The sequence below is a fragment of the Nansenia antarctica genome, assembly GCF_963989245.1.
Source record: "Nansenia antarctica genome assembly, chromosome: 1".
NCBI lineage: Eukaryota > Metazoa > Chordata > Actinopteri > Argentiniformes > Microstomatidae > Nansenia > Nansenia antarctica.
The window spans coordinates 19,007,261-19,019,024 of record NC_137674.1 but is presented as its reverse complement, the minus strand read 5'-3'; the positions used below and the strand labels follow the sequence as shown (position 1 = coordinate 19,019,024).

Below are 11,764 nucleotides of genomic sequence, written 5' to 3'. Positions count from 1 at the left end.
AGACACAACACAGCCACAACAATCGCAACATGGAGGAACTTGAAGCTATCGTATACTTTTTCCTCGGCATGTGGTATATTATTAACCGTGTTTTTTTGGAGAGAAAGAGAAAGAGAGAGAGGAAGCTATGTACACATAATAAAGTCATGTTTTTTGAACCCTTAAAACCACTGCCTTCACTTGTCTGCTTTATGAACTGTAGTATCATTGTGTGCCGTGTTATTTACGGACAAACACGGTGCCCGGAGGCACCCTTTGCGGGTTAATAACTGTGATTTACCGTGGGTTAGGATAACAATTCAAACGTGTCCGGATAGGGGAGAGGACGGGGAATCCAAAACCATTTGAATGGTGTCGATACTACACTCCTATCACGGTCGACACAGCTAGGAGCGAATTCCCTGGTAAAACTTTTCTCTCCCCCCGCTGTCAATGGGAGTTTCAACCAGCTGGTGCGGTGCTGCAGGCAGCAGCGGGTGAACTCCCGGTTCATTGAGTTTACGGTTATAACCAGTGGTGTAGTCTACGTGATACGCAGGACTACGCCGTATACCCACTAGGAAAGGCCAAGGATTTCCATATACCCACTTAAAAATGTGTGAGGATACGTAACAGCGTTTTGTGACAGAACTTTCACTTTCATTCATAAAATTCACCCCGTCTGTTATGAAGCACTTGACTTTTGGACCATTGAGACTGACTATAGCGTCATATACCATCAACGGGGGGAGATGCGACATGAAATATGCCAAAATGCAGCACTATCATGCACAAATCAGCCTTATGAGATGTAATTTAGATATACAGTATATAATGTTAGACAGGGAGCGCAGATGTATTTTTATGGCGTTCCGAAATGAACGATATGAGGCTGGGAGGAAAAAATCACAGTATACCCACTAGAAAACACTAGACTACACCACTGGTTAAAAGCATATCTTCTCGGGGTGTCAGCGCGGTGGTTAAGGGCTCAAAATGAACGTATACAGATGGTGAAGTTAGCAAAGGAGTATTGTGTTTCTACCCCCTTCATAGCCGGTGTTATTCACAGGCAAAGACGGTGCCCGGAGGCACCCTTTGCGGGTTAATAACTGTGATTTACCGTGGGTTAGGATAACAATTCAAACGTGTCCGGATAGGGGAGAGGACAGGGAATCCAAAACCATTTGAATGGTGTCGATACTACACTCCTATCACGGTCGACACCGACATTATTTATATATACAGCATATGGATGTTACCTGCCTGTTAACTGCCGCTTTCAGTTCTACAGGACATCGCCATAACAGCGATTTTTTGTTATGCTTGTTGTAAATAAAAGTTCTATGATGCATTGAAATGACATTAAACTAAGATAATACGATGGTTATCATATTTTTTCAAATCTTTATTAATACGTTATTACAGAAACTGTAAGTGACATTTTCCTAGAGCGAAATCTGTTGTGGTATTTAAAAATGGCGGTTAGTGATGAAATCTATGAACATGGGATGACGATTTCCATTGACCAATCAACGGTGTGCAGCGTCACACGTCACACGCAGCCTGGCAAAAAGGTTCCGGGTCTCAAAAAGGTTCCTGCCCTCGAAGGGTAGCTAAAGAAGCGTGCCATACCGCGCCGTGCTGATCCAGGCCGACAAATGGAAAAGCGCCAAAGAAGCAGGCCAGCCTGGGCTGACCCGGGTCAGCCCTCTAGTGGAAAAGCCCCATTAGAGACCGTGGAGGTGGCGACGGAGGGTGGACGCAGCCAGGGCTCCCCTGAGGAGGTGGCCACCGAGCCGCAGTTTGTGGGCCTGCGCAAGCTCTGGAGAGAGCCAGGGTTAGGGTTAGGTCTAGGACCACCTCCACCTGCAGGGCTTTATCAGAGAGGGGGCCCAGACTATGCTGCCTACTGCCTCACCATGGCATCCCAGCCTGACCCTTCTCTGAGCAACATCGTCTTCGTCAAGAACTTAGACAAGTCTATCGACAGCAACGCTCTCTACCACACCTTCTCTGCCTTTGGGAACGTTCTATCCTGCAAGGTGCCCTTTTTATATATTTGTGGTAACCTAACTTATGAATAATGGGAATGCCATCCAGGATTCAAGTTAACCATTTATTGTAGAACGGTAAGTAACAACGTGGTACTCTGGTCACTTGCTAGCTTAATCTGGGACCCCAGCTATTCAACAGGTAACCCAAGCCCAACACCTCTGGAGGTCCCCTACTGGCGTGGGGTGGTACTACAGGTAGTCTAACCAGGATATCACAATATTCTTCCTGTAAAGCGCATTCTGACTTTAAACTGTATGTTACAGAGACTTTGAATCATACATGCAAATGTGCTTAGGTTATCTATGTGGTTAGGGTATCTGCTCACTGTTTCTGTTGTTATTTTATGTTGTATATTCTATGTTTTTATACTGTATGTGGTGTCTTTTTAATTAAGTGCTGCTTTTCTTGGCCAGGGCTCATTTGAAAAAGAGGCTACTGTCTCAACATGACTACCCTGGTTAAATAAAGGATTCATAATAATAAAACATTGTAAAGCCACTGAAAAGCCACTGAAAAGCCATTGATGATATTATGGAATGTATTACGGTGGAAATAAGTGTAGAAAGAATGAAAAACGTAATTGTAAGCTGTGTTTACAGAAAACCAGGATCTAACATGGATACATTCATGATTAACATGGAAAGGTTATTTTCCTCTTCAAAACAAAAGATTGGCTATGTCTGTGGGGATTTTAACATCGACCTGTTGAATCCACACAAACATGAGAAAACAGACAAATTCATTGAAACAATGTATAGTTTGAGCCTTTTTCCAAACAAAACCAAGCAGGATAACATCTAAGTGTGCCTCCCTAATCGATATTTACAAACAATTTGGAAAGTAAGGCGATAAGACCAAGCTCCGGACCTGGGGTGATAGGGCCTTTTCAGCCTCAGCTCAGTCCCTCTGGAACGCTCTCCCCAACCACATCAGACAGGCCAACACCCTCCCAACATTTAAACAGGCCCTCAAAACACACCTCTTCAAGCTTGCCTTCACCAAATCAAATCACTGGTGTATGAAATGTACTTTTTATGTTTTTTTATATGTTCATTGTGTTTGGGACAAATACAAATAAATTCATTGGTGTATGAAATGTTCTATAGAATCAAGTTTGTTTTTTCATTTGATTTGAAGGTGGTTTGTGATGAGAACGGCTCCAAGGGCTATGGCTTTGTGGGCTTTGAGAGCCAAGAGGCTGCTGGGATAGCCATCGACAGGCTGAACGGCACCCTGCTCAATGACAAGGAAGTGTTTGTCGGACGCTTCAAATCTGGCCAAGAACCGGAGGAGGAGAAGAGAGGAGAGGAGGAGAAGAGAGGAGAGGAGAAGAAGAGAGGAGAGGAAAAGAAGAGAGGAGAGGAGGAGAAGAGAGGAGAGGAGAAGAGAGGAGAGGAGAAGAAGAGAGGAGAGGAGGAGAAGAAGAGAGGAGAGGAGAAGAAGAGAGGAGAGGAGAAGAAGAGAGGAGAGGAGAAGAAGAGAGGAGAGGAGAAGAAGAGAGGAGAGGAGGAGAAGAGAGGAGAGGAGGAGAAGAGAGGAGAGGAGGAGAAGAGAGGAGGATAAGAGAGGAGAGGAGAGGAGAAGAAGAGAGGAGAGGAGGAGAAGAGAGGAGAGGAAAAGAAGAGAGGAGAGGAGAAGAAGAGAGGAGAGGAGGAGAAGAAGAGAGGAGAGGAGGAGAAGAAGAGAGGAGAGGAGAAGAAGAGAGGAGAGGAGAAGAAGAGGAGAGGAGGAGAAGAGAGGAGAGGAAAAGAAGAGAGGAGAGGAGAGGAGAAGAGAAGAGAGGAGAGGAGAAGAAGAGAGGAGAGGAGAAGAAGAGAGGAGAGGAAAAGAAGAGGAGAGGAGGAGAAGAGAGGAGAGGAAAAGAAGAGAGGAGAGGAGAGGAGGAGAAGAGAGGAGAGGAGAAGAAGAAGAGAGGAGAGGAGAAGAAGAGAGGAGAGGAGGAGAAGAGAGGAGAGGAGAAGAAGAGAGGAGAGGAGAAGAAGAGAGGAGAGGAGAAGAAGAAGAGAGGAGAGGAGAAGAAGAGAGGAGAGGAGAAGAAGAGAGGAGAGGAGAAGAAGAGAGGAGAGGAGGAGAAGAGAGGAAAAGAAGAGAGGCGAGGAGAGGAGGAGAAGAGAGGAGAGGAGAAGAAGAGAGGAGAGGAGAAGAGAGGAGAGGAAAAGAAGAGAGGAGAGGAGGAGAAGAGAGGAGAGGAGGAGAAGAGAGGAGAGGAAAAGAAGAGAGGAGAGGAGGAGAAGAGAGGAGAGGAGAGGAGGAGAAGAGAGGAGAGGAGAAGAAGAGAGGAGAGGAAAAGAAGAGAGGAGAGGAGAAGAAGAGAGGAGAGTGCGAGACTGAGCTGGTTTGTGAATTTATTAATACTAACATAGAAGTTGATGTACTTTGTAATTATTGTCTATGTATTTGAGGGGTTGAAAAATCATCTCACTAAACAGGGTGTCTCTCTCTACCAGGGTGTCGATCTGCATGTGAAGAACCTGGACGACAGCTTGGATGACGAGGCCCTGCGCAACGTGTCCTCCGCCTTCGGAACAATCCCCAGTGCAAAGGTGGCGACGGAGGGTGGATGCAGCCAGGGCTCCCCTGAGGCGGAGGCCACCAAGGCCGGGGCTGACATGAACGGCCGCGTCATGGCCATGGGGTTAGGGTTAGGTCTAATAATAGGCCTGATCTGGGCAAGGTGTGGGTGGTAACATACGCTTTCCACTTCTTAATGATGCTCTGAACGGTACTCAGAGGGATAGCTAAAGCCTTCAAAATCTTTTTGTAGCCTTCACCTAACTTGTGCCTTCCTACAACTTTAAAAGAATGGCCAGGATGTTCCATCCTGCTCTCAAATGTAAACTGTCTATTTTTGTATGGAGCTACCATAAGTTCTGTTGCAAAAACTCAAAATTATTTTCTCATGAAATGTTCCCAAGTTTATTTATGAAAACTGACTGACAAGTGATGAGGAAAAACAACAACAATAATAGTATATTCAGAATGTGTATTCACATTCATCATGTATATGCATCATTGTGCATACAAAACTACAGCATGTTGAGACATAAAAATACATGAAAATGATATCAGCGTATTCTTTTTACCTAACAGGAATATCACTTGATTGTCCAATTATATTTTTCAAAGCCTATACAATTATCGCATGAAAATACATTTGATATCCTCAAATATATTATGTACAAATATTTACATGATCAAACACACTGAAATAGATATGTACATTTCTTTATGTTTTAAACATTTATTTTTTCAAGATTCAAAAGAAAGAAAGATGCATGGAGGGGGGGGGGGGGGGGGTCTCCCAAAAAATACAAAAAGAAGAGCAATACAAAAAGCATATATGAACTAATTACAAAAAATATACACACATTTCCACAGCAATATTCAGCAACAATAGGTCCAGACCGTCCAGTGTCTTGAACTTAGAGGTACAATTATTGAAATGGCATTGACAGATAGTCACCTAACGGCAACTTATATTCAGTTCCTCACTCTAGAAAAGAATCAGTCAGATCATCATTTATCATCTGTGTGTGTGTCTCTTCTCCACTCCCTCTGTCCTTGTCTCTCAACAAAGGGGTCTTCCACACCCTCTCGCCAACCCCAGTACACACAGCACAGATATGTTATCAGGCCAGTCCAGTTTTCAGAAGTTATTCACTGGAAAATACAATGTGAAAATATCTGCACTGCCACAGTACAAAATAGGTTAACAATTTAGTGTGAAAACCATGGAAGACCTTCTCTTTTCTCTCTCCCACCCACCCTCTCTCTCTCACTCACTCCCTCCCTATCTCACTCCCTCTCTCCCACCCTCTCTCCCACTCTCTCTCACTCCCTCCCTCTCTCACTCCCTCTCTCACTCCCTCTCTCCCACCCTCTCTCCTCAGTTAGAGTATGACAGGTGGGTTCTCGTTGACAATGACTTGGATGACAAAGTCCTTCTGCATCTTGATGTCCTGAAGCCGGGTCTTGTCGGTGAGGAGTTTTCCAGAGAAGAACCACCTCTGGTGGCCCACGTCAATGTTCTCCTGCCCGTGCAACAGTTTCTTCAGGTGGGAGATGGAGTCTGCCATGCTGGCCGTCAGACGTAGGTCCTTACCTGTCAAAAACATAGAGTCAAGTCAACTTGTTGCTGCCATTTGAACCATTGTGCACTGAGAATCATTCATCCCTTATCAACCCCTTGCCCCTACCTCCTAGGTGCTTGTGTAGATGTGAGGAATGTACAGGTATATACCGTATTTTCCGGACTATAAGTCGCGGTTTTTTTCATACTTTGGCTGGTCCTGCGACTTATAGTCAGGTGCGACTTATATATCAATAATTCATAATCTCTGACTGACATGAACTGACATACGGTAATCTCTGACTGACATGAACCAAGGAGTAAATCCGCTAGCGCCTCATACACGATAGAATAGCCATTATACTTGACAATGTGGACATTAAACACGACAATGTGGACATTAAACATGATGTTATGGACCTTATACACAATGTTATGGACGTTAGAAACGATATTAAAGTCATTTATTCCTTCCAGAGGCTGTTTAACGTTGCAATGTTGTACCCGCGAGTAGCATTTTGCTACTTCCGGTAGCGCTTCATACGCGATAGAATAGCCATTATACTCGACAATGTGGACATTAAACACGACAATGTGGACATTAAACATGATGTTATGGACCTTATACACAATGTTATGGACGTTAGAAACGATATTAAAGTCATTTATTCCTTCCAGAGGCTGTTTAACGTTGCAATGTTGTACCCGCGAGTAGCATTTTGCTACTTCCGGTAGCGCTTCATACGCGATAGAATAGCCATTATACTCGACAATGTGGACATTAAACACGACAATGTGGACATTAAACATGATGTTATGGACCTTATACACAATGTTATGGACGTTAGAAACGATATTAAAGTCATTTATTACCTTTTAGAGGCTGTTCAAAGTTTCATTTTTCCTCCGCGACGCCATGTTGTTAGCCCCGCGCTAGCTAGCGGACTTTACACTCGATAATACAAGTATTCCTTAACCTTTCAGAAGAAGTTTCAACGTGAATTATGTCCTTCCTGGGCTTACAAATCCTCTCATGTCTCTTCACAGTGCCAGACTAGAGTCAAGCTCAACAGGGTCTTCTTTCCCCGCTGATTCCGCCAAGCCCGTTCCCTTGAACCATGCGACTTATAGTCCAGTGCGACTTATATGTGGTTTTTTCCTCTTCATGGCCCATTTTTGGCCTGCTGCGACTTATACTCGGGTGCGACTTATAGTCCGGAAAATACGGTACACAATGTGGCAGAACCATCAAGGGACCATTACCATACTGATCATACATATCCAATTCTCTCATGTAGCCCTAAGGTGCTTGGGGGGGGTAGGGGATACGGACTAGGAGTAGTTTTGGTATTCGACGTCAGTATACCTGATGACAGGCGGACGTGCAGCAGGAACTCCTGTTTGGGAGGAGGGGGTGGAGCTTCTTGCTCAGGGTGTTCAGAGGCTTTGCTCTCGTTGGTGCGCTCAGTGATGATGTTGATGGGAGGGGCTAGAGTGTAGGCGGGGAGCTGGTAGCGGTTTCCCAGCTCGTCGTAACACTCTGTCAGAGTACCTAGAAGGGAGGGGAGAGAAACAGGAACATCAGACACTCAAAGACCCTCGGTCACCATCTCAGCCGAAAAAAAGAAAAAAACTCCACTCCTAACCACTAATACTAAGCTCCATACCTCTAGAACCTTCCCTAACCACCACCGCATCTCCACTAACCCCATTGGTTAAAAAGAGAAAGCAAACAACAACAACAAAATAGAGCAGACATCAATATTTTTCTTAATCTTAGATCAGCAAACCCCAAAAGGGTAAATGCTAAGGGTTGTAGATGGTTCAGTCTAGCAGGCTAAGGGTTGTAGATGGTTCAGTCTAGCAGGCTAAGGGTTGTAGATGGTTCAGTCTAGCAGGCAGTCAGCTGGGAGAAAATGTAAAGATACTGGGTGGTAGAACGCACATATCTAGGAAAAATCATGAAAGGTGGGTCCTGAGATTTGATGGAGTGCAAAGGTAGAATTTATTTTGTACTCACAGGGGTCAAATGACACCTCATGGCTGAGCCAGTGTTAATATCGGGAGTAAACATGTGCTGACAACCCAGACACACGCTAAAAAAGTGTGTGTCCATCCTGTCTATCAAGGTATCCACTCTTGTTACGCTGCCCTGTGAGCATTATGTAACCATCACAGTAATCTCAGAGCAACAGACAGGGTTCTGCGTGCATGAGTGAGTGTGTGTCTTAACTCACCATGTGGCAGGGTAATGCAAGCTCCGTCCACTATAGCCTGTGCCAGTTCCAGGTCGTCGCGCTCTACAGCCAGGGCTGCTGCTCTGAGCGCATCCCATATCTCTTTCCTCCCGTCAAAGGCTGGGGCTGTGTCCCAGAACTCATCTCTCTTACTGCAGAGCTGGCCCTCGGTCATGGGGTACTCACTCTTCCACTTGAGCCGCTCCTTCTTTAAAGGTTAATTCCGTCCTGAGGAGGAGAGGTACATCAGTCAGGGTTGAGGGCAGCATGGCCATAGATGGAAGTCTAGGCCAGTGCAGCTAAAAAGCATTACAATGCTGTGGAATGCATTTAACTACAGACATGTAGGCCTCCGGACCAACCACTAATCATGCTCTGATATAAGTAAGTAAAAAGCAGAGCAGTAACACTCATGGTAAATAATGTTTTCAGAATTCACTGTAGCTGCCAATTCTGAAGCTCTGCGTAACCTGGTTCAGTCTCCACTAGTAAGGTTGCCAGATTGGCACTGTACACATGCACAGAACTGAGACCAACACACACACACACACACACACACACACACACACACACACACACACACACACACACAAAGGGAACCCGGAGATCAACAGTCCACCAGAACATGAGCTCGCCATATTTTATGCCTCTCTACAGTAGTATGATCAGCATCATCATACCTGGGGCGTGTTACTACCAGGGTGTGTAGGAGGGTTACTACCAGGGTGTGTGTAGGAGGGTTACTACCAGGGTGTGTGTGTAGGAGGGTTACTACCAGGGTGTGTGTGTGTAGGAGGGTTACTACCAGGGTGTGTGTAGCAGGGTTACTACCAGGGTGTGTGTGTAGCAGGGTTACTACTACCAGGGTGTGTGTGTAGGAGGGTTACTACCAGGGTGTGTGTGTAGGAGGGTTACTACCAGGGTGTGTGTGTATCAGGGTTACTACCAGGGTGTGTGTGTAGGAGGGTTACTACCAGGGTGTGTGTAGGAGGGTTACTACCAGGGTGTGTGTGTAGGAGGGTTACTACCAGGGTGTGTGTAGCAGGGTTACTACCAGGGTGTGTAGGAGGGTTACTACCAGGGTGTGTGTGTGTAGGAGGGTTACTACTAGGGTGTGTGTGTGTGTAGGAGGGTTACTACCAGGGTGTGTGTAGGAGGGTTACTACCAGTGTGTGTGTGTAGGAGGGTTACTACCAGGGTGTGTGTGTAGGAGGGTTACTACCAGGGTGTGTGTGTAGCAGGGTTACTACCAGGGTGTGTGTGTAGGAGGGTTACTACCAGGGTGTGTGTGTAGCAGGGTTACTACCAGGGTGTGTGTGTAGGAGGGTTACTACCAGGGTGTGTGTGTAGGAGGGTTACTACCAGGGTGTGCGTGTGACGTGGAAAGTACAGTAGCCCCTCGCCCCTCTCTTTCCCCCCCCTCCTCTCCCTCTCCTCTCCCCCCCCCCCCCTCCCCTCTCCCTCTCCCCCCCCTCCCTCTCCTCTCCTCCCCCTCCCTCTCCGCCCACTCACGTGACTGGGAGACGAAGGCTGCCACCGTGGCTCCGCAGCCAGAGAACTGAGGGCATCCCTGGGTGAGCCTGGCCAGCTGCTCCCTGACGGCCTGGGATACCTGGGACCCCTGGTCGTCCATGGGGGCCTGGTGCTCTACAGCGCCACACGCAGGACAGGAGGGGGTCAGCAGCAGAACACACAACTAAATGTCTTTGCACACTGATGCAGTTTTTTTCGTATGCATATTTTTTAAATCCGTCATCCGAAAAAAAAGCGTTATGCACAGAGACAGACAGAGAGAGACAGACAGAGAGACAGACAGACAGGCAGACAGGCAGGCAGACAGACAGACAGTCAGGCAGAAACAGACAGACAGACAGGCAGACTGCGTTTTCACCAATGTGGAGATACCAGTGGCGCTGCTCCAAACGGCCCTGTCGGACGTCTTATTATTCGGAAATCACATGAATCAAGTGGATATGAATCAAGTCAATATGAATCAAGTGGATATGAATCAAGTGGATAAGAATCAAGTCAATATGAATCAAGTGGATATGAATCAAGTCAATATGAATCAAGTCAATATGAATCAAGTGGATATGAATCAAGTGGATATGAATCAAGTCAATATGAATCAAGTCGATATGAATCAAGTGGATATGAATCAAGTCAATATGAATCAAGTCAATATGAATCAAGTGGATATGAATCAGGTCAATATGAATCAAGTGGATATGAATCAAGTCAATATGAATCAAGTGGATATGAATCAAGTCAATATGAAACAAGTGGATATGAATCAAGTAGATATGAATCAAGTCAATATGAATCAAGTGGATATGAATCAAGTGGATATGAATCAAGTCAATATGAATCAAGTGGATATGAATCAAGTCAATATGAATCAAGTGGATATGATTGAATCAAGTGGATATGAATCAATTGAATAAGAATCAAGTGGATATGAATCAAGTGGATATGAATCAAGTGGATATGAATCAAGTGGACATGAATCAAGTGAGTTTCAACCTTGAGGGGTGTGATAAAAAGTATTCTTGGTCCTTTCCTGCGTCCAAACAGTTAAAAGTGCCACCTCTAGATTGCTTAGGGAACCCATAATGGACTGTACACCAACATATTTCCAAGGCTATAAACATGATTACTACCACTGTCCTCAGCAACACTTAGAATAAGGATCAAGTGAGTTTCAGCCATGAGGGGTGACACACAGCTGTGTCTTGTCATGTCAATTCTACTAATTAACCACTAATAAAGACACAAGTGAGTTGCTAGGCTCACAAGAATTGACCCCTAAGGACACACGATGTGATGAAGCTAAGTCTCCTCAGGTTATTAACACTAGAACAGCCATGAGGGGTCATGACCCCTGTGAGGAAAGAAAAAAGTGATATCTTTGCACTTTGATCACATTTCAGGACCCTCCTTTCATGACTTGTCCGAGATATGTGCGTTCTACCACCCAGTATCCTTACATTTTCAAAATCACATCAGGATAAGCTAGTATAAAGCTATTTTGCAGTTTTTCTGTGTAGGAGGCAGGCTAGTTTACAAGCGGCCAACTAGTGGTGGTTGTGTGAAAGTAGCAGGTTAGCATTGTAAAGAGGGGGTCATTTAGGAGGTAAAAAGGCACGGCTGTTCTAGAAGCTGGTAGAGGAGCAAGAGAAGCGAGACCCAAAGCAAAGCTCTGGCTCAGTTCTGAGGGGGGCTGAGGGGTTACTTCCCCAGCAGACAGCATCTGGTACTAATAACACAACAAGGAAGACAACAGGTTAGCACTTCTGGACATTTGGGATTTGATTTGATTTGTATTTGTCCCAAACACAATAAACATATCAAAACATAACAGCATTTCTGTCTCAAAGCTATGTATCTGTGTATTTTTTCAGTTTTTTTGTGCCATCCCACC

At 45.3% G+C, this 11,764-nt stretch overlaps 1 pseudogene across 1 annotated transcript; it reads right to left on the bottom strand.

Annotated features, from left to right (window-relative positions):
* Nucleotides 1–5,927: 5,927 nt before the first annotated feature.
* LOC308171535 (ubiquitin domain-containing protein 1-like) lies at nucleotides 5,928–9,976 on the bottom strand (annotated as a pseudogene). Its single transcript has 4 exons — nucleotides 9,856–9,976; nucleotides 8,344–8,571; nucleotides 7,473–7,658; nucleotides 5,928–6,139 (listed from the first exon to the last, which is right to left on the bottom strand). The product of its transcript is annotated as a ubiquitin domain-containing protein 1-like (transcript).
* Nucleotides 9,977–11,764: the final 1,788 nt, after the last annotated feature.